General features: G+C 48.4%; 1 long non-coding RNA gene across 2 annotated transcripts; it reads right to left on the reverse strand.

The window, feature by feature from the left end:
* Positions 1-1725: 1725 nt before the first annotated feature.
* Positions 1726-22299, reverse strand: LOC128830977 (uncharacterized). Of its 2 annotated transcripts, none has more exons than XR_008443719.1 (3): positions 22224-22299; positions 3030-3087; positions 1726-1856 (listed from the first exon to the last, which is right to left on the reverse strand). It is a non-coding gene; the product is annotated as an uncharacterized LOC128830977 (long non-coding RNA). The 2 variants fall into 2 exon arrangements; XR_008443718.1 differs by lacking the exon at positions 22224-22299 and adding an exon at positions 13982-14164.
* Between the last annotated feature and the right edge of the window lie 404 nt (positions 22300-22703).

A 22703-nucleotide genomic window follows, 5' to 3' on the forward strand; every position in this document is an offset into this window, starting at 1 on the left:
GTCAGTTCTTAGAAGAACAGACTTCATTTCAGCATCCAATAAGCGAGTTGGGGTCATTCTCCTATTTTCCTCTGCCAGAGGGGGAGCCCTTAATTGCTCCAACTGGCGGCTGGGCACCAGGTACATTTTTTCTGCATACTCCATTATCAATTAGTTAAAAGCCCCGTTATCAGAGGGAAAGCAAACCTTAACAGAGGGCTGATAAACCCCCCAGACTGCTTCACCAGATGCTTCTTTCTTTGAAGTGAAGCCCTTTTATTACGTAAAGTTTTTATAAGCATGCGTCTCTTTTTCAGCACACGCACTTGATTGTGTGTTAAAGGTACGTTTCCTTTGAAGGTAATGAGCGCTGTTTCTGAGATGGCCACTACTAGATCGTCAGAGGCCTAACACAGTATAGCCCTCCTTTGCTGCAGGGACGATTTGCTAAGTCATTTTAGCAGGCCCAGGTTTCTCTTCACGCAACTAGACATGTTATCGGTCAGCAGCCCTGGCTGTTAAAAAGGGGCCTGCCAATAATTCATCTCTTTATATACCCGGCTGTTGTTCTTTTCAAAGTATAAATCGCCGGCCAGTCTGGAGGGAAAAGACCAGTTCTTAGTCTATAAGCTTCTGGTGTGGAAGCATTGAAATCCACCACCGGGTAGCCATAAGGTCTTTTGGTAGCATCCTCAAAAGCTTCTAGAAAGAATTGAGTTTTGCCGGGGTACATTTGCCAAGCGAGCGTAGCGATTTGTAATTTATCCCTGGGGTTTTTGAACAGAACCAGGTCCTTTATGTTTAGGTTAATCGTGCGACTCTTTTTTCCCTGACAAACTCCAGCATCGCAGGAGTTTTCAATCCTTCGTTTTTTATTCACACCCCCTAGAGTGCGTGCTCTGGGTTTGTGAATGTGTGTGGTTCTGCGCACATTCAGAGCCCCCAGAGTGCGTGCTCTGGGTTTGTGAATGTGTGTGGTTCTGCGCACATTCAGAGCCCCTAGGGTGCATGCTCTGGGTTTGTGAATGTATGTGGTTCTGGGCACATTCAGAGCCCCTAGAGTGCGTGCTCTGGGTTTGTGAATGTGTGTGGTTCTGCGCACATTCAGAGCCCCTACGGTGCGTGCTCTGGGTTTGTGAATGTGTGTGGTTCTGCGCACATTCAGAGCCCCTAGGGTGCGTGCTCTGGGTTTGTGAATGTGTGTGGTTCTGCGCACATTCAGAGCCCCCAGAGTGCGTGCTCTGGGTTTGTGAATGTATGTGGTTCTGCGCACATTCAGAGCCCCTAGACTGCGTGCTCTGGGTTTGTGAATGTGTGTGGTTCTGCGCACATTCAGAGCCCCTAGAGTGCGTGCTCTGGGTTTGTGAATGTATGTGGTTCTGGGCACATTCAGAGCCCCTAGAGTGCGTGCTCTGGGTTTGTGAATGTATGTGGTTCTGGGCACATTCAGAGCCCCTAGGGTGCATGCTCTGGGTTTGTGAATGTGTGTGGTTCTGCGCACATTCAGAGCCACTAGGGTGCGTGCTGTGGGTTTGTGAATGTGGGCGTTTTCACTCTCAGTTTCCTCAGGGTTTGGTGTGTCGGTGGCCGCTAAGGAACTGGTGTTGTGATTGTGTTGTTGCAATACCTCGGGGAGGACAAAAAAAAAAAACATTTTACAAAACTGAACTTTACCATCTTTCTCACCCACATCTATGTATTTACTTAAAATACAAAATCTCACAGAACAACCAAACCAGTAAGCAAAATGTATTTACTGGGCTTCATCCATCCATCAATCACTGATGCTGATGAATTTTCCTTTGCAGCTCTCTCTTTCCTTTTTCTTTTGAACTTGTTTTTCCTCTGGTGTAAGGATCTCTCATGTTTTGACCGTACTGCGGGGCAAACAACATTATTATAAAACTCATGAAACCGTTTTGTAAACTTAAAAAATAAAATATTCATTACGGTGTTTTTCTATTTAAAAAGTCACAGCTTTAAAACAAATAATCCATTTCAGGCTGTACAACAAACACAGGCTTTGAGTTTATTTCCACCACTTAAAAAACAAAACAAAACAAAACAAACAAGCCACAAAAAACCCAAAACTATTTTTTTAAAAAATACATCTCATTTTGCAGAATAAAAAACTAAACTGCTTTTAAAATCCATTTAAAAACATATTTTGCACAGTAAAAAACCTTGTTAGTTTGAAACAAACCAAGTACTTTTTAATAACCTACTCCTATGCCTTGCACAGACCCCTCTCACACACAAACCAGCAGCTTTATAAACACACCAAACCAAGTTTGCAGCCATATACTTTTCAATAACCCCCCTCCCCGCATGCATTTAAAAGCCAATTGCTAGGGTTACCATATTTAACAAATAAAAAAAGAGGACCCTCCACGGGGTCCTGGCCCCGCCCATTTCCCACCCCAAGCCCCGCCCCAACTCCGCCCCTTCCCCGCCCTAATTCCGCCCCGTCCGCCGTGGCCGGAGGCTCTGCTCCTCCCCTGACTCTTCGGCTCTGTTTAAGAGCCGGGCTGCCCAAGCACTACCGGCTTCGGACAGCCCCCATGCCTCCGGACCCTGCGCCGCCGGAGCCCAGGAGGGGATGTGCCCGGCCGGCGTCTGGGGTCCGGAGGCAAGGGGGCTGCCTGAAGCCCATAGCGCTCGGCAGCTCAGCTCTTAAACAGAGCCGAAGAGTCAGGGGAGGAGCAGAGCAGCCGCGGGAGGGGAAGTGCCCGGCCGGCATTTTCCCGGACATGTTCGGCTTTTTGGCAATTCCCCCCGGACGGGGGTTTGATTGCCGAAAAGCTGGACATGTCCGGGAAAAACCGGACGTATGGTAACCCTACAATTGCAAAAAAGTTACCTTTCACTATGGGATAAAGTATTGCAAGCATATGCTTGTTCTGTTCCCCCCCATGTGTATTTGGGCCTTCAGGTTAAAGAAGAAGAACAAATTTTAGTTAGTATTACCACCAAATCCCTATACAACCTGCGTAATACCTAAAGTTTTTTAAAACAATATTAAGCACAACTCTAGTTAAAATGGTTTTTACCTTGGCCTGGTGGTGAAGTGCAGCTTAAAGTTACTGGTTCCATGCTAACCAGATCACACTGCAATGAAGATAGACACCATTATTTTACTAAGACAGCATGGGCAAAGAGTGGCATTTCAGAGTTAAAGACAGCAAGCCTTACCTCTTTTTGCAGTCCAGCAGCCATTCAAGAAAGTTTCTGTTGAAAAGGACAGTCTCCAACATACCTGAGCTTTTTATAGCATCTTAGCCCATTGTTTCAAACAGACGTCAACATAGGAGCTAGCCGGTTAATTTAATCACCACAGCTCTGAAAGAATAGATCCTAAAGAACTTTAGTCACCTCTCCCATAGCACACCCTTTTGTGATCCGGGGTGGGGCAGGGCCGGCTCCAGGGTTTTTGCCACCCCCCAAGTGAGCGGAAGTGAGGGACCGTCCGCCAAATATCTGGACCTGCCGCCTCTCTCCGGAGTGGCCACCCCAAGCACCTGCTTGGCAAGCTGGTGCCTGGAACCGGCCCTGGCTGGGGGAACCAAGTTGTCTGCAAAACAGGGATTTTTTTTTTTTCTGTAAGTTAAAATAAATTTTTCTGTAGGGCCTTCTTACAGTATTGAACAGTGCCCATTTTCAAATGGGGGGCCCTTTGCAGAGATCATTAAATGTCTTGGGGCTTGGGGTTTTTTTGTTAAACATGTTTCTTTTATGCTTAAAGCTTGGGGTGGGGGTGTTTTCTAGAAAGAATGACCCAGAGCAATCAACCAACTCCAGGGCCATATTTAAACCGTCCAATAGTGTTCCACCAACTCCTGGGTCATATTTAACCTGTCCAATAGCGTTCCACCAACTCCTGGGTCATATTTAACCTGTCCAATAGCGTTCTGCCAACTCCAGGGGTTATATTTGAACTGTCCAGTCGCATCTGCGAATTCCTGAGCTTTTATTTCATTCCATATTAATCAGAACTCACCATCCACCCCCACCCCCACCCCCCTTACTTTGGGTGCACCCCCATCAAATTTAACCCTATGGCAACAAGGGTAAGTAACCGCAGTCACCCTGCCTATTCCGTGCGGGGGGGAGGGTGTAGTTAAACCCATTCAGTTCAACTCTATTGTACTCAAACACGTGTCTGAACAAGTCCCGTTTGTTTTATTGTAAGCACATTTTTTTAGGATTTTTTTCCCCCTCCCACAACATACATTTCAGCTTTTTGCTGTCAATGGGACACTTTTACACAAAAACCCCACAAGAGCTAGGCTCTCACAAACAATTGATTTTTTATTTAAAAGACATACAGCTCCTTGAAAACAAACCAATATGCTTCATTAAAACGTTTAGCTCACTTAAGGGCCAAAGGCCTTCTGACAGAAACACAGATAGTCACAAAGCTCTTTTCAATAGGTTTTTTTTCTTTTCAATTTACAGCTACCAAGTTTTATATCGCATGTTTGTCCCCTCACCATTCTCTAACTTAATTCTTTTAGATTTCTTACAAATAGTCTTTTTCTTAAGCAGGGTTCTGTAACTTTTTGTGCAGACTAGACGGTCAATGTAACGCTGTGTCGTGGAAAAACGACCACGCGTTGTGTTTGGATCAGAATCGCCCGAGGCCCCTTTATTACGAGCATGCAAGGGGGGTACCAGCGAACTGGCAGTCCCCCCCGAATACAGATTTTTCAACAGCTTTTATAGCAAAAAAAACCACAATTAGTAATATACATGTCCTTGTTCACATTATTGCCATAATTGGATAAATGCTGTGCAATTTAGTGGAGACCCTGACCGTGTTTTAAAGAAAATAACCAAAGCAGAAGATGCCTGCTTACAGCTGTAGTGGAAAAATTGCGGACATCTTCCGGTTTGATTATTTTCTTTAAAACACGGTCAGGGTCTCCACTGAATTGCACAGCTTTTATCAAGGTCACCCCGGCGCTAAATGTTCTTGGGTTAGGCACAGACATTGCATAGCATAACCTATGGCAATACCAGTGTTTAATAAGCTTTCCAAACACAGCTCAGCACATAGGTCCTGGAGCTTGCAGTTTATCGCCACTGAAGTCCAAGTCACAGAGTCACGGTGCCGTTGGGCTGGCGCATCTATGACACAGCCCTCGCAATCTTCACAAAGCTTTTTCCTAAGGCAGTGTTTAAGGACAGCATAAACAGCAACGCGTACAATAGTTTGCATGACTTTTTTATGCTCACGGGGAGGCACTGGCTCAGTTAATTCTATGCCAAGCCTCCTCCTAAACTACTCATAGCCGTCATCCTCAGAGTCCTCTTCAACAATTTGTATCGGCGTTGAGCAAAGACAAGGTGGGCCCGGTTCATCTTCGCTGCTTGATGCAACGCTGTTCCAGGGCCTCCAGGACCTCTAGAAAGGCATCGTCGAGCTGTTGAGAGATTTTCAGAAAAGATTCAGTGTAAGCACCCCACTGCTTGTTTTTAGATTTACACAACCCCCAGTTCCTAACCCATTACACATCCTCCTCGACTGTCGCTTCTTAATCATTCATTTACCTGTGAGACGTCTTTTCCGTTCACCTTGTCCGCCAGTGATTCCCCAAGCCGTGATCGTATTCCACCTCTGAGGAGGTGGACAAAGAGAGACCTCGGGGCTAAAACAAAGTCCAAAGTTCTCACGGGGGTAGTGAAGGAGTCCACGTTTCCACTCATCAGCCTTTCCACGATTTCTAAAATACATGTCCTTGGTAAGAGATGGCCTTCTCTGTCTGGCACTGGGACTTATGGGGTAATGGTGCTGCACTTTGATTGGCAGAGGGCCTTGGGAGGAGTTCTTAGTGGGGTCACACGGCCCACTTCTGGACGGGTCGCCCTGCCCCAGAACTCACCCTGATTGGTCAAATCTCCTCTTGGGATGGTCCTTTCGGGACGAAACCCATCCTGATTGGTAGAGAGTGGCGGGAGGAGTTCTTAGAGGGGTCACACGGCCCACTTCCAGAGAGGTCAACCCACCCCAGAAGGCACCCTGATTGGTCAAATCTCCCCTCGGGGCACTCCTTTTGGGAAGAAACCCATCCTGATTGGTAGAGAGTGGTGGGAGCAGTTCTTAGAGGGGTCACATGACACACCTTGCTTCTGGTCATGTGGCCACCTTGACCCCAAAAGTAACACCCCCATGGGGCAAGACTTCCAGTGACAGGTGGGAGGGACCACGGGTCAAGGCGTGGGGCTTAAGGAGTCAAGGGGTGGTGGTTGGGGTTTGATTGGCGGTAGGGCCCTTATAGTGCTGATGGGTGTCCGAGTCAAGAATGGTGTAGTAGGTCCAGGGACGGAGGTTGATTAAAGGAACCCTACATTTTCTAATGGCTAAGAGTGGTGCTAGAATCTAGGTCCAGGGACACACCAGGATCAAAACCGAGATCAGAGTCCATCAACATTTTTTTTTTTTTAAGCAACTAACAAAATCATCCAAAGCCCAAGATTTGGTGGTGATGGGGGACTTCAACTATCCAGATATATTTTGGGAAAATAACACAGCGGAGCACAGACTATCCAACAAATTCTTGGACTGCATTGCAGACAACTTTTTATTTCAGAAGGTTGAAAAAGCTACTGGGGGGAAGCTGTTCTAGAATTGATTTTAACAAATAGGGAGGAACTCATTGAGAATTTGAAAGTAGAAGGCAGCCTGGGTGAAAGTGATCATGAAATCATAGAGTTTGCAATTCTAAGGAAGGGTAGAAGGGAGAACAGCAAAATAGAGACAATGGATTTCAGGAAGGCAGATTTTGGTAAGCTCAGAGAGCTGATAGGTAAGGTTCCATGGGAATCAAGACTGAGGGGAAAAACAACTGAGGAGAGTTGGCAGTTTTTCAAAGGGACACTATTAAGGGCCCAAAAGCAAGCTATTCCTCTGGTTAGGAAAGATAGAAAATGTGGCAAAAGACCACCTTGGCTTAACCACGAGATCTTGCATGATCTAAAAAATAAAAAGGAGTCATATGAAAAATGGAAACTAGGCCAGATTACAAAGGATGAATATAGGCAAACAACACAGGAATGCAGGGGCAAGATTAGAAAGGCAAAGGCACAAAATGAGCTCAAACTAGCTACAGGAATAAAGGGAAACAAGAAGACTTTTTATCAATACATTAGAAGCAAGAGGAAGACCAAAGACAGGGTAGGCCCACTGCTCAGTGAAGAGGGAGAAACAGTAACAGGAAACTTGGAAATGGCAGAGATGCTTAATGACTTCTTTGTTTCGGTCTTCACCGAGAAGACTGAAGAAATGCCTAACATAGTGAATGCTAATGGGAAGGGGGTAGGTTTAGCAGATAAAATAAAAAAAGAACAAGTTAAAAATCATGTAGAAAAGTTAGATGCCTGCAAGTCAGGAGGGCCTGATGAAATGCATCCTAGAATACTCAAGGAGCTAATAGAGGAGGTATCTGAGCCTCTAGCTATTATCTTTGGAAAATCATGGGAGGTGGGAGAGATTCCAGAAGACTGGAAAAGGGCAAATATAGGGCCCATCTATAAAAAGGGAAATAAAAACAAGCCAGGAAACTACAGACCAGTTAGTTTAACTTCTGTGCCAGGGAAGATAATGGAGCAAGTAATTAAAGAAATCATCTGCCAACACTTGGAAGGTGGTAAGGTGATAGGGAACAGCCAGCATGGATTTGTAAAGAACAAATCGTGTCAAACCAATCTGATAGTTTCTTTGATAGGATAACGAGCCTTGTGGATAAGGGTGAAGCTGTGGATGTGGTATACCTAGACTTTAGTAAGGCATTTGATACGGTCTCACATGATATTCTTATGGATAAACTAGGCAAATACAATTTAGATGGGGCTACTATAAGGTGGGTGCATAACTGGCTGGATAACCGTACTCAGAGAGTTGTTATTAATGGTTCCCAATCCTGCTGGAAAGGCAAAACGAGTGGGGTACCGCAGGGGTCTGTTTTGGGACCGGCTCTGTTCAATATCTTCATCAACGACTTAGATATTGGCATAGAAAGTACGCTTATTAAGTTTGTGGATGATACCAAACTGGGAGGGATTGCAACTGCTTTGGAGGACAGGGTCATAATTCAAAATGATCTGGACAAATTGGAGAAATGGTCTGAGTTAAACAGGATGAAGTTTAACAAAGACAAATGCAAAGTGCTCCACTTAGGAAGAAAAAAATCAGTTTCACACATACAGAATGGGAAGAGACTGTCTAGGAAGGAGTACGGCAGAAAGGGATCTAGAGGTTATAGTGGACCACAACCTAAATATGAGTCAACAGTGTGATGCTGTTGCAAAAAAAGCAAACATGATTCTGGGATGTATTAACAGGTGTGTTGTGAGCAAGACACGAGAAGTCATTCTTCCGCTCTACTCTGCTCTGGTTAGGCCTCAGCTGGAGTATTGTGTCCAGTTCTGGGCACCGCATTTTAAAAAAGATGTGGAGAAATTGGAAAGGGTCCAGAGAAGAGCAACAAGAACGATTAAAGGTCTTGAGAACATGACCTGTGAAGGAAGGTTGAAAGAATTGGGTTTGTTTAGTTTGGAAAAGAGAAGACTGAGAGGGGACATGATAGCTGTTTTCAGGTATTTAAAAGGGTGTCATAAGGAGGAGGGAGAAAACTTGTTCACCTTAGCCTCTAAAGATAGAACAAGAAGCAATGGGTTTAAACTGCAGCACGGGAGGTCTAGGTTGGACATTAGGAAAAAGTTCCTAACTGTCAGGGTGGTTAAACACTGGAATAAATTGCCTAGGGAGGTTGTGGAATCTCCATCTCTGGAGACATTTAAGAGTAGGTTAGATAAATGTCTATCAGGGATGGTCTAGACAGTATTTGGTCCTGCCATGCTGGCAGGGACTGGACTCGATGACCTCTCGAGGTCCCTTCCAGTCCTAGAATCTATGAATCTATGAATAAAAAAGCAGAAACAGAACCAGAGCCACTGTCCAAGTCCAGGCCATTACCCCCTGCTGTGAATCTCACAATTGTTGGCTCACAGGAAATCGGCAAAGCTTTTCATCTAACATCATCTGCGAGGATTTCCAATCTAACACTCATTTGGGCAAGGGACAAATGGAAGACAGATTTCAAAACACACTATGGACATTTTAACTGTCTGATATGCCATTGGAGCTAACTAAGAGTCCCCTGACCTTGCAACCCTTCATCAGTGATGTATTTGGGGACAGTGTCATCTATTCAGGTGACATACTCCTCTTTTTGGAAAACCCAGAGCAGTACACACACCTCATCCGAACCTGGAGATGTTTCGGCAGTGTGGTCTCAACACAGAATTGGAAAAGCATACCTCCAGCCAACTCTCCACAGAGTTTTTGGGGTACATCCTCTCCCCAGAAGGTGTTCCGATTGATGCAAATAAGGTGGAAGCCATTCATAAATGGGACAAAGTTTGAAGTCCTCAAGAAGAGCAGGAGCTTCCTAGACTTCACCAGCTTTACTGCTGCGTCGGCCCAGGGTTCTCAGAGCCAGTAACCCCCACGAGAGCTCTCCTCCACAAAATGGCCGCATTCGTTTGGTCATCCAAGTTCCATCAAGCCCGCAAACAGCCCAGAATTGCCTTCACCACTGCATCTATTCTGACGCACAGCATTCATCGTGGAAGTAGACACATCTACTTTGAGTACCAGGGCCTGCTTTATTTGGTGTTGCCAGACGTGGGCCAAAATTCAGACTTAGCTTGACTCACGTGATTCTGCGCTTTCACCAAGGCACCATGCACCTAACGTCTTAGCATCTCAGGCCTCTGGAGACCCTGCTCCATCCATGGCACCATTGCCAGGAATTTCACTCATTCAAATGGCCACATGATGGAACTGACTCTCATAGATCACCTGACCAAGATGGCGTGCTTCATCCCTCTGTGCACGAGTACCTTCGGCTGAGAGGACAGATCAGCTCCAAATTTCCAAAGGCCAATGACACCTTTGTTTTGCTATCTCTAGATTTCCCACTGATTTCATGCCACACTACTAATGGCCTCTCCGAACTTCCCAGCTATTGACCTGGGTCAACAAATCCATTACATTCAAGAAGAATGAAGGGAGCCCCTCGAGGACACTAGGAAGGAATCAGATATTATACAGACTGCTGATGACAAGAGGGAAGCCATTTGCTGAAGGGAGGTACCAAGTCCCTGGCACTGACCCAATCCCTATGCCCCGTCTGTTGGAGCAGTTCCTGACCCATCTCCCTTGGCTGACCTTCTGATCCCATCCTCGTCCCCTGGCTCTAGGGAGCAAACTCTGGGTCCCTTCCCTCACTCTGGCACAATCCGTGCCCAGAGGGACCGAGTCCCTCACAGACAATGGAACTGTCCTCCCTCCTCCTGCTTGTGGGGGGGTCTACTACCCCCATTTTACAGACAGGGAATGAAGGTGATGAAGTGACCTCTCCAAAGTCACACCTGGCAATGTGGAGGAGATCTGGGAACTGGACTGGGTTTTACAGGAGTGACCTCCCCACAGAGGCAGCTTCACTTTCTGCCCTTCGTTCTCTCCTCCCCTCGTGGCCCGTCTTCGATGGGGATCTCTGAACTGGAAATGAGCAGGGGCTTCCTCCCCCTCTGTCTTCCAATGTCTGGGATCTGTCCCCAGCAATGCAGCCTGCAGCTGGCCAGCTTGGGGAGCCATCGCCTCACCCTGTGAAATCCAGACGTGCTGGCTCTCAGTGATGCTTCGACGGAAACCCACGCACCCCACACAGAGGTAGGAACCAGCCATTCCCAGGTTGTTCTGAGGAGCCAGGATTCCTCCAGGAGCTGGGGAAGGGCACAGTGAGCAGTCTGTCAGAGGTAGGGGAGGGTCATGTAAGGGGAGGGTCTAAGAGAGGAGGAGTGTGAGCTAGGCTCTGTATTTGAGCTTGGCAGGGATCAAGAGAAGGGACAGGGGCTATTAGAGGGCAATACGAGGTGCAAGGGGTGTCGGAGATGGGGGCAAGGCCTGTCAAGTTCAGCTACTTTAGATCAGTTGTGCCAGAGAATCACCGGTTGAGGTGACTGAAAGCTCTGAACTGGGGCTGGCCAAAAGCATCCTCCTCAGATGGGAACATCCCAAAAATCTGCAGAAGCTCAGCCTCTGAGGTGAACATTGTGGCCCAAACCTCTCTCTGCTCTGTACCTCACAGGATTCCAGCCGGCTGTTCCAATCCAGGATGAAAACTCTACCACTGAAATCTCACAGCCCCTGTGCAGTGAAGTGCCACTTAAACCCGCTGTGATACACAGAGCTTGCCCTGGCTGTCCGCACAGGACTGAATTTCACCCCTTCAGAGTGTAAGGAAATAATTGGCTGAAGGCCTTTTTCTTTTTGGATGGCTGTCTAGTGGGAAAAAACGATGGGGATTTTGAACCTGTTTCACTCCCATGACTGGTGCTTCAATGATGCAGAGAAGTGCTGATGCATTGGTTGATTTCCCCAACTTTTAATCTACTTTTTTCTTCTTTTTTAACAGGTATTCGAAGGGCACCCCATGCTTCATATGGGCATTCTTGGGTGGGCAGATTGCATCAGACCTGCACCCGAATAAATAATAGTGAATGAAATATGCAGACACTAAAGTTCTGCAGCCAAATTCTCAGAAACCTTCCTCTTCAATGTAGGATCAGGATTTTATTTCTAATTGATTTTTTTTAAAAGTGCTAAGCAGCTACTACACTGTAATAAGAGGAAACAGAAGCAAAAACTGAAAGGCTGTTACTTAAACCAATGAACAGATGCAGAGAGTGGCAGCATGGCAAAGCACACCGATGAATACTATGAGTAAATAACCTGAAAGCAAATGGGGAAGAAAACCTCATCTGGGTAATTGTGGCTCTTGGGACAAAAATCAGGTTCCTGGTACGTAGCCTGGCTGAGATCATCCCTTTTCCCTGGATCCCAGACCTGGGATTCAAACGTCATTCTCTGTATGGTGTTGTCCTTATTTTATTCCTAGGAAAAGGATCCCCAAAGGAGGTGTAAGGATCCTGGACTCTAATGTCTGCAAGAAGCTTCAGCCACCTTCAAAGGTAGAAGTCACTGTCTTTCCTACAATGCCACTAGTGCTCTTTCTGCTCTCCAGATCTGCTCCCTCCAGCAGGACAGAGACACCGATTCACTCCCCGAGTCCTGATTTCCTGCCATTCTAGGGGTTGAGGGGTTTGCATTGCCCCCACCCCCACCATCAGAGACTTTTTCTATGGGAATCTCCCTAGAGCAGGGGAGAAATCTATTCTTCCATTAGAACCAGACTGCTCAGTAAATCCACCCACACTGACCTCATCTCAGCTGCTTTGTTTATCCGAGATTAGTGGTATCTTTGGAAAACCCTTAGAGTGCCGGGGTGTGAGGTGGAGCAGGGGAGACGGGAGCTCCAGGAGATTCTCCTGAAGAACACCACCCTGTCTTTCTCTGGTCAGGTTAAAGTTCGCCATCCATTAGGAGGTGAAGACCAGATGGGAGCTGCTGGATTGACCTTGATATACCATGTCCTTGAGTGGATGAAGGACCTACATCTCAGGGATGGCCAGCAGCAGATGTCACACATGTGTCCAGGAATAGGCTAAACAACCTACACTGATAGGTAAGTACATTCATGGCCACATGTAAACATCACAGGAAATGGTGGGGTTTGAACCAGGGTCCTTCAGCACAAGCCCCTCTCACTCAGTGTCAACCAATCCAGCTCCAGCCTTTAGACCGCGCCCCCTTCCAGAGCTGCTGAACCCAGGAGCCCTGATTCTCAGACCCGGGCCGCACATCACAAGGCCAAACCTCCTCCCATTATGGGCACTGTAGAAGGGACCATTGCCAAAAAAACTCTCTTCATTCCCCCTATCAGAGACTGCAGCCACGGGTGACAAGTGAATGAGCTGAGATCTCCCCTGTGGGAATCCGAGGGGCTGCGCATTTGGGTTTCACAGGGAAGGCCTCTGGCAGCCACTGACAGAGTGTTCCTGTGAGGAGATTTTTCCATCTCTAACAAAGGGTTTCTGTTCCCCCAGATCTCAGCCGCTCAGCAGAATGCGGGAGAGCCGAGTGCTGATGGGCTAGAGGGATCCCAGGAGTCGCTGTGCAGCCGGTGCAGTGTCTGCAGTCACCATGGGCCAAACCCTGCGCTCCAGACAACCCCGGCTGTTTCCCTGGATTGCGAAGGGGACTTTGGCTTGGGGAATCGGTGGCTGGTGCCTGTGTCCACAACGGGGATGTTGTCATGAGGCTACTCAATGGTCCATGAAGCGCCATGCGGGCAAGGGGAGAATGGACATTAGAGAGGGAGGCTGGGACCTCTGTGGACTTGCTGCAGTCGAGCATCCACAGCCAGAAGAGAGACGACGGGAAAGGCGCTGAGATGCTGCCACAGCCGCAGCAGCTGTCTCACCAAGCTCTGCTCACGCGCTAGCCAAGAGAGGCAGGACAAAGAGCCACCCAGTGACAGCCTGGGTTGCAATTGGCAATACGCGGTTTTTTCAGTGGATTCTGCTGTCCTGACTGTCTATTTCCTGTAATGTGCACATCCAGCCTCCCTGGCTGACCTCAATGGGAGTTAGGTTCTCCGTGCCCACAGGACAGGGCTGGCCTTGCCATGAGGCGAACTGAGGTGGCCACCTCAGGTGACAGACTGTGGGGGGGCACCACTAGGACCCAGAGTGTAGAAAATGGTGTCTGGTGCTGGTGCATATGTATTCTCCCTGCTCCAGATGCACAGAGATGGTGGCGTGCTAGGCTGGAGGAAGAGGCCATCCCTCCCATCTCACCCCAGGGAGCAGATCCTCCTCTGCCTGCAAATCCTGCAGCCCGCCCGCTGTCGGAGCATGCCATGCAAGCCGGCCCCGGCTGCACCGCACGGACAGCACAGCTCAGCCCCAGCAGGGAGCTACAAGGGAAAGGAGCCATTACTGTGTCAATGTACCTATTTGTATCGATTCACAAGCAAAGGCCTTCGCTGGCTTTCTAAAGGGCAGGAGAGCAATTCACTGGGAGCGTGATTCTTACCATACACGTCCTCCGTTCCTACAGTCTGCGATCTGCAGCCAGCGTCTTGATTGGCAGCGGCGCCCCCAAATCTTGGCACCCTAGGTTGCACCGTGCAGGCAGTCAGGAGAAAAGGTGAGAGGAGAATAACGGAAAGTAACAGGAGTTGCAGGGAGAGAGAGGAGGAGGAGCCTCTTATGCACCTCTCTAGCACCTGCAGGAGCCTGGACTGATTAACATCAGCTTGTCAGGGAGCTTCCTGTTTCCTGCTGCTTCCCTGAACCCACTTGAGGAGAACAGGTGGTCAACTGAAATAGTAGGAGCCAGTTAGGCCCTTAAGAGGCTGATTTCTTCCCTCACTCAGACCCTGCTACCAGCCTGCTTATTTGTCCCCTTCCATTGAGTGTTGAGAGCCACTATAGCTGGCACAGAACAGCAGTTAGGAGTGAAAGAAGAAAACGCCCCTCTGGGGCAGCATTCAGAAAAAGAAAGAAAGCAAAGGAAGCTTTTCTACCTAAGCAGGAAGGAGCTCTCCTGAGATACACAGACACACATGTTCACGGTGAGCCTTCCGGCCCCAGTGAGGATGGGAGTGGTGAGGAGATGCCTGATCTTCCAGTTAGTCAGAGTGCAGGTGACCTGGCAGCTACTGCAGCATCCATATCTCCATCTCAAATGGGTGTAACCAGGCACATTCCTGAAGAAAAGTGTAGATCAGGGAAGAGTGTGGTGGAGGCACAAGAAACAGCTGCTGCTGAGTTTAGTTCCTTAAGTCTGGATGATCCAGGACTGTGGACCCACTTGAGCAGTAGCCTGAGGGACTTCCATGTACTGCATGCGCCACACCAAGTAAAAAACTTCCTGTCCTCCAAAGAGAATGGAAATAGACGTTTCCATCCAACACATTCCTGATGTGAAATCCCCAATGGTGACAAAGTGGAGAGGCCATGGCGTATGTACTGAAAAACCCAGAATGTTGCATACTGGTTTTGTTGCAAACTCTTCCAGGCTAATGTTCCAGCCACATTGGGTTCTACAGGAACAAAGGACTGGAAAAATCTGGCTAGAAATCTGGCATGCCATGAGACGACAGCAATTCACCAGAGAGTATTCCATAGGTGGAAAGAACTTGAGATGAGACTAAGTTTAAAGGCCACCATAGATGATTAGCATCAAGAGAAGATTGCATCCGAGTATCTTTACTGGCAAAATGTTCTGAAAAGGCTCATTGCCTTTGTGAGAATGCTTGCTACCCAAATCCTAGCACTGCGTGGCACTTCAGAACAGCTGCATGTGCGAAACAATAGAAATGCCTTAAAATTGTGGAGCTGATGGCTGAGTTTGATGCCATAGTTGCCATTATCGAGGATAATACTATGACAGGAACTGTTCGTGGGAGAACAGTGGCAGAGGGAAATGGAATCACCAGAAACATAAATAACTTCAAATTTCTGTGTGGCTTAGTGTTGTGGCATGACATACTGTTTGAAATAAATGTTGTAAGCAAGAGACTTTAAGGTGTTGACCTTGATATAACTGGAGCAATGGAACAACTGGACAAAGCAAAGTCATACCTACAGTCTTACCGGTCAGATGAGGGATTTCAAAACGTTCTGAAGAGTGCACAGAAGTTGGCAGAGGAACTTCACACCAAAGCTATTTTACCACCCATCAAAAAATACAAGAGTCACCAAAGAAGAAGACATTTTGATTACGAGTCATGGGATAATCCCATAAGAGACCCCAAACTGAAAGCCCTTTCAAGTTACATTTCAGCAGGATCTACCCCAAAGGCTGTTCTGGAATATATGTGCACAAATAAGATGACCAGCCTCTTTCCAAATGCTTTTGTTGGTCTGCGCATACTTCGAACACTTCCTCTAACAGTTGCCAGTGGAGAATGTAGGACCAGCCCTGCCATGGGATCAGTGCTCAGTGTGCTCACACAGCAACCTAGCATGCAATAGTGGAATATGATAGATGCAATGGTCCAAATAGTTACAAACCCGTCCTCCTTCTTTTCTCTGCGGTTTTCACGTTTGCAATTAAAGGAAGCCAGATATCTAGCTACTGGAGAGCCCCCTTGTTCCAGTCAGTCTGAAGATCAGAGCTAGCATGAGCACAAACCATTATAGGGAAAAGATGGATTTTTAACTCAAAAGCCATACCCAGTTCAGCCACGTTGTCACAACTTCCCAGATGAGGCAGTGTAAGAAATGGCCGTGCTTCTGCCTGGATTTAACTCACTGTGCAATGACACATCACATTACCCAGTGTTGGATAACTAAGGGCCTATTGGACTGCAGAACGACCAGCAAATTAAACCGGAGGTGATCTTGTAATAATAAAGTGTTTATATTAACTAATAAGCCAACCTCTGCCCACGTCCAGGGATGCTTTCTGTTTAAACCCTAGCTAAAAGCCAGTGCATTCAGGCCACCCTGGGAGTTGCTGTTTGAAGCAGCTAATCTGGGCTTTTCAAAGGAATTTTGGAAAGTTCGATGTACTGATCCATTGCCTTCACATACTCCTCAGTAGCATGACAATTGCCCACCTCACAACCTTGCATGTATTTAGCCTCACTACACCCCTGTGAGGTTGGGAATTATGACTGTCCCCATTCCACTAATGGGGGACTGAGGCACAATGGGATAAAGCAAGTTGTGAAGATAACTCAGGAAGTCTTTGACAGAACAAGTACTTGAATCTGGGTCTACCAAATCTAGGATTAACCCCTCAGCCATGGGAACATCCTTATGCCTGACTCCCTTACCCTCCTCTGTATATCCCCGTCCTAGTTTAGGTTTCTTCCACTGCAGTTTCCTGTGCCGCCCATACGTTATTCATTGTCTTTAGACTTTGAAGACCTAAAAGACATCTGTGCCAGCTTTAGATGAGTAGAAACACAGATCTACAGATGAGTAGAAACACAATCCACAACAAAACAGGAAAAGCAAGTGCAGTGGCCAACTCAGCCAATACAAAACACATCTGGACACAAACGTAACCTCACCTGGTCTCCTGCAAAACATGTACATCTCTTGTAATCAGGACTGGTGGAGCTAGATCCTGAGATGGTATAAACTGGACTAGCTTGAGGATCTGTAAATCAAGCACTTTAATACTTCCGGTGTCTATTTTGTTTTAAGTCCCTTCCAGTCCTAGAATCTATGAATCTATGAATAAACAAAGCAGAAAGAGAACCAGAGCCAGTGTCCAAGTCCAGGCCATTACCCCCTGCTGTGAATCTCACAATTGTTGGCTCACAGGAAATCGGCAAAGGTTTTCATCAAACTTCATCTGCGAGGATTTCCAATCTAACACTCATTTGGGCAAGGGACAAATGGAAGACAGATTTCAAAACACACTATGGACATTTTAACTGTCTGATATGCCATTGGAGCTAACTAACAGTCCCCTGACCTTGCAACCCTTCATCAGTGATGTATTTGGGGACAGTGTCATCCATTCAGGTGACATACTCCTCTATTTGGAAAACCCAGAGCAGTACACACACCTCATCCGAACCTGGAGATGTTTCGGCAGTGTGGTCTCAACACAGAATTGGAAAAGCGTACCTCCAGCCAATTCTCCACAGAGTTTTTGGGGTACATCCTCTCCCCAGAAGGTGTTACGATTGATGCAAATAAGGTGGAAGCCATTCATAAATGGGACAAAGTTTGAAGTCCTCAAGAAGAGCAGCGCTTCCTAGACTTCACCAGCTTTACTGCTGCGTCGGCCCAGGGTTCTCAGAGCCAGTAACCCCCACGAGAGCTCTCCTCCACAAAATGGCCGCAATGGTTTGGTCATCCAAGTTCCAACAAGCCCGCAAACAGCCCAGAATTGCCTTCACCGCTGCATCTATTCTGACGCACAGCATTCATCGTGGAAGTAGACACATCTACTTTGAGTACCAGGGCCTGCTTTATTTGGTGTTGCCAGACGTGGGCCGAAATTCAGACTTAGCTTGACTCGCGTGACTTCTGCGCTTTCACCAAGGCACCACGCACCTAACTTCTTGGCATCTCAGGCCTCTGGAGACCCTGCTCCATCCATGGCAGCCATTGCCAGGAATTTCACTCATTCAAATAGCCACATGATGGAACTGACTCTCATAGATCACCTGACCAAGATGGCGTGCTTCATCCCTCTGTGCACGAGTACCTTCGGCTGAGAGGACAGATCAGCTCCAAATTTCCAAAGGCCAATGACACCTTTGTTTTGCTAACTATAGATTTCCCACTGATTTCATGCCACACTACTAATGGCCTCTCCGAACTTCCCAGCTATTGACCTGGGTCAACAACTCCATTACATTCAAGAAGAATGAAGGGAGCCCCTCGAGGACACTAGGAAGGAGTCAGATATTATACAGACTGCTGATGACAAGAGGGAAGCCATTTGCTGAAGGGAGGTACCAAGTCCCTGGCACTGACCCAATCCCTATGCCCCGTCTGTTGGAGCAGTTCCTGACCCATCCCCCTTGGCTGACCTTCTGATCCCATCCTCCTCCCCTGGCTCTAGGGAGCAAACTCTGGGTCCCTTCCCTCACTCTGGCACAATCCGTGCCCAGAGTGACCAAGCCCCTCACAGACAATGGGACTGTCCTCCCTCCTCCTGCTTGTGGGGGGGTCTACTACCCCCCTTTTACAGACAGGGAATGAAGGTGATGAAGTGACCTCTCCAAAGTCACACCTGGCAATGTGGAGGAGATCTGGGAACTGGACTGGGTTATACAGGAGTGCCCTCCCCACAGAGGCAGCTTCACTTTCTGCCCTTCGTTCTCTCCTCCCCTCGTGGCCCGTCTTTGATGGGGATCTTGGAACTGGGAATGAGCAGGGGCTTCCTCCCCCTCTGTCTTCCAATGTCTGGGATCTGTCCCCAGCAACGCAGCCTGCAGCTGGCCCAGCTTGGGGAGCCATCGCCTCACCCTGTGAAATCCAGACGTGCTGGCTCTCAGTGATGCTTCGACGGAAACCCACGCACCCCACACAGAGGTAGGAACCGCCCACTCCCAGGTTGTTCTGAGGAGCCAGGATTTCTCCAGGAGCTGGGGAAGGGCACAGTGAGCAGTCTGTCAGAGGTAGGGGAGGATCGTGTAAGGGGAGGGTCTAAGAGAGGAGGAGCGTGAGCTAGGCTCTGTATTTGAGCTTGGCAGGGATCAAGAGAAGGGACAGGGGCTATTAGAGGGCAATGCGAGGTGCAAGGGGTGTCGGAGATGGGGGCAAGGCCTGTCAAGTTCAGCTACTTTAGATCAGTTGTGCCAGAGAATCACCGGTTGAGGTGACTGAAAGCTCTGAACTGGGGCTGGCCAAAAGCATCCTCCTCAGATGGGAACATCCCAAAAATCTGCAGAAGCTCAGCCTCTGAGGTGAACGTTGTGGCCCAAACCTCTCTCTGCTCTGTACCTCGCAGGATTCCAGCCGGCTGTTCCAATCCAGGAGGAAAACTCTACCACTGAAATCTCACAGCCCCTGTGCAGTGAAGTGCCACTTAAACCCGCTGTGATGCACAGAGCTTGCCCTGGCTGTCCGCACAGGACTGAATTTCACCCCTTCAGAGGGTAAGGAAATAATTGGCTGAAGGCCTTTTTCTTTTTGGATGGCTGTCTAGTGGGAAAAAACGATGGGGATTTTGAACCTGTTTCACTCCCATGACTGGTGCTTCAATGATGCAGAGAAGTGCTGATGCATTGGTTGATTTCCCCAACTTTTAATCTACTTTTTTCTTCTTTTTTAACAGGTATTCGAAGGGCACCCCATGCTTCATATGGGCATTCTTGGGTGGGCAGATTGCATCAGACCTGCACCCGAATAAATAATAGTGAATGAAATATGCAGACACTAAAGTTCTGCAGCCAAATTCTCAGAAACCTTCCTCTTCAATGTAGGATCAGGATTTTATTTCTAATTGATTTTTTTTAAAAGTGCTAAGCAGCTACTACACTGTAATAAGAGGAAACAGAAGCAAAAACTGAAAGGATGTTACTTAAACCAATGAACAGATGCAGAGAGTGGAAGCACGGCAAAGCACACAAATGAATACTATGAGTAAATAATCTGAAAGCAAATAGGGAAGAAAACCTCATCTGGGTAATTGTGGCTCTTGGGACAAAAATCAGGTTCCTGGTACGTAGCCTGGCTGAGATCATCCCTTTTCCCTGGATCCCAGACCTGGGATTCAAACGTCATTCTCTGTATGGTGTTGTCCTTATTTTATTCCTAGGAAAAGGATCCCCAAAGGAGGTGTAAGGATCCTGGACTCTAATGTCTGCAAGAAGCTTCAGCCACCTTCACAGGTAGAAGTCACTGTCTTTCCTACAATGCCACTAGTGCTCTTTCTGCTCTCCAGATCCGCTCCCTCCAGCAGGACAGGGACACCACTTAACTCCTCGAGTCCTGATTTCCTGCCATTCTAGGGGTTGAGGGGTTTGCATTGCCCCCATCCCCACCATCAGAGACTTTTCCTATGGGAATCTCCCTAGAGCAGGGGAGAAATCTGTTCTTCCATTAGAACCAGACTGCGCAGTAAATCCACCCACACTGACCTCATCTCAGCTGCTTTGTTTATCCGAGATTAGTGGTATCTCTGGAAAACCCTTAGAGTGCCGGGCTGTGAGGTGGAGCAGGGGAGACGGGAGCTCCAGGAGATTCTCCTGAAGAACACCACCCTGTCTTTCTCTGGTCAGGTTAAAGTTCGCCATCCATTAGGAGGTGAAGACCAGATGGGAGTTGCTGGATTGACCTTGATATACCATGTCCTTGAGTGGATGAAGGACCTACATCTGAGGGATGGCCAGCAGCAGATGTAACACATGTGTCCTGGAATAGGCTAAACAACCTACACTGATAGGTAAGTACATTCATGGCCACATGTAAACATCACAGGAAATGGTGGGGATTGAACCAGGCTCCTTCAGCACAAGCCCCTCTCACTCAGTGTCAACCAATCCAGCTCCAGCCATTAGACCGCGCCCCCTTCCAGAGCTGCTGAACCCAGGAGCCCTGATTCTCAGACCCGGGCTTCACATCACAAGGCCAAACCTCCTCCCATTATGGGCACTGTAGAAGGGACCATTGGTAAAAAAACCCTCTCCATTCCCACTATCAGAGACTGCAGCCACGGGTGACAAGGGAATGAGCTGAGATCTCCCCTGTGGGAATCCGAGGGGCTGCGCATTTGGGTTTCACAGGGAAGGCCTCTGGCAGCCACTGACAGAGTGTTCCTGTGAGGAGATTTTTCCATCTCTAACAAAGGGTTTCTGTTCCCCCAGATCTCAGCCGCTCAGCAGAATGCGGGAGAGCCGAGTGCTGATGGGCTAGAGGGATCCCAGGAGTCGCTGTGCAGCCGGTGCAGTGTCTGCAGTCACCATGGGCCAAACCCTGCGCTCCAGACAACCCCGGCTGTTTCCCTGGATTGCGAAGGGGACTTTGGCTTGGGGAATCGGTGGCTGGTGCCTGTGTCCACAACTGGGATGTTGTCATGAGGCTACTCAATGGTCCATGAAGCGCCATGCAAGCACGGGGAGATGGACATTAGAGAGTGAGGCTGGGACCTCTGTGGAGCGGCTGCAGTCGAGCATCCACAGCCAGAAGAGAGACGACGGGAAAGGCGCTTCGATGGCTGCCACAGCCGCAGCAGCTGTCTCACCAAGCTCTGCTCACGCGCTAGCCAAGAGAGGCAGGACAAAGAGCCACCCAGTGACAGCCTGGGTTGCAATTGGCAATACGCGGTTTTTTCAGTGGATTCTGCTGTCCTGACTGTCTATTTCCTGTAATGTGCACATCCAGCCTCCCTGGCTGACCTCAATGGGAGTTAGGTTCTCCGTGCCCACAGGACAGGGCTGGCCTTGCCATGAGGCGAACTGAGGTGGCCGCCTCAGGTGACAGACTGTGGGGGGGCACCACTAGGCCCCAGAGTGTAGAAAATGGTGTCTGCTGCTGGTGCATATGTATTCTCCCTGCTCCAGATGCACAGAGATGGTGGCGTGCTGGGCTGGAGGAAGGGGCCATCCCTCCCATCTCTCCCCAGGGAGCAGAGCCTCCTCTGCCTGCAAATCCTGCAGCCCGCCCGCTGTCGGAGCATGCCATGCAAGCCAGCCCCGGCTGTACCGCACGGACAGCACAGCTTGGCCCCAGCAGGGGCTACAAGGGAAAAGAGCCATTACTGTGTCAATGTACCTATCTGTATCGAGTCACACGCAAAGGCCTTCGCTGGCTTTCTAAAGGGCAGGAGAGCAATTCACTGGGAGCGTGGTTCTTACCATACACGTCCTCCCTTCCTACAGTCTGCGATCTGCAGCAAGCGTCTTGATTGGCAGCGGCGCCCCCAAATCTTGGCGCCCTAGGTTGCACCGTGCAGGCAGTCAGGAGAAAAGGTGAGAGGAGAATAACGGAAAGTAACAGGAGTTGCAGGGAGAGAAAGGAGGAGGAGCCTCTTATGCACCTGTCTAGCACCTGCAGGAGCCTGGACTGATTAACATCAGCTTGTCAGGGAGCTTCCTGTTTCCTGCTGCTTTCCTGAACCAACTTGAGGAGAACAGGTGGTCAACTGAAATAGTAGGAGCCAGTTAGGCCCTTAAGAGGCTGATTTCTTCCCTCACTCAGGCCCTGCTACCAGCCTGCTTATTTGTCCCCTTCAATTGAGTGTTGAGAGCCACTCTAGCTGGCACAGAACAGCAGTCATGAGTGAAAGACGAAAACGCCCCTCTGGGGCAGCATTCAGAAAAAGAAAGAAAGCAAAG

Source organism: Malaclemys terrapin, chromosome 2, assembly GCF_027887155.1.
Source record: "Malaclemys terrapin pileata isolate rMalTer1 chromosome 2, rMalTer1.hap1, whole genome shotgun sequence".
In the NCBI taxonomy this organism is placed as follows: Eukaryota; Metazoa; Chordata; order Testudines; family Emydidae; genus Malaclemys; species Malaclemys terrapin.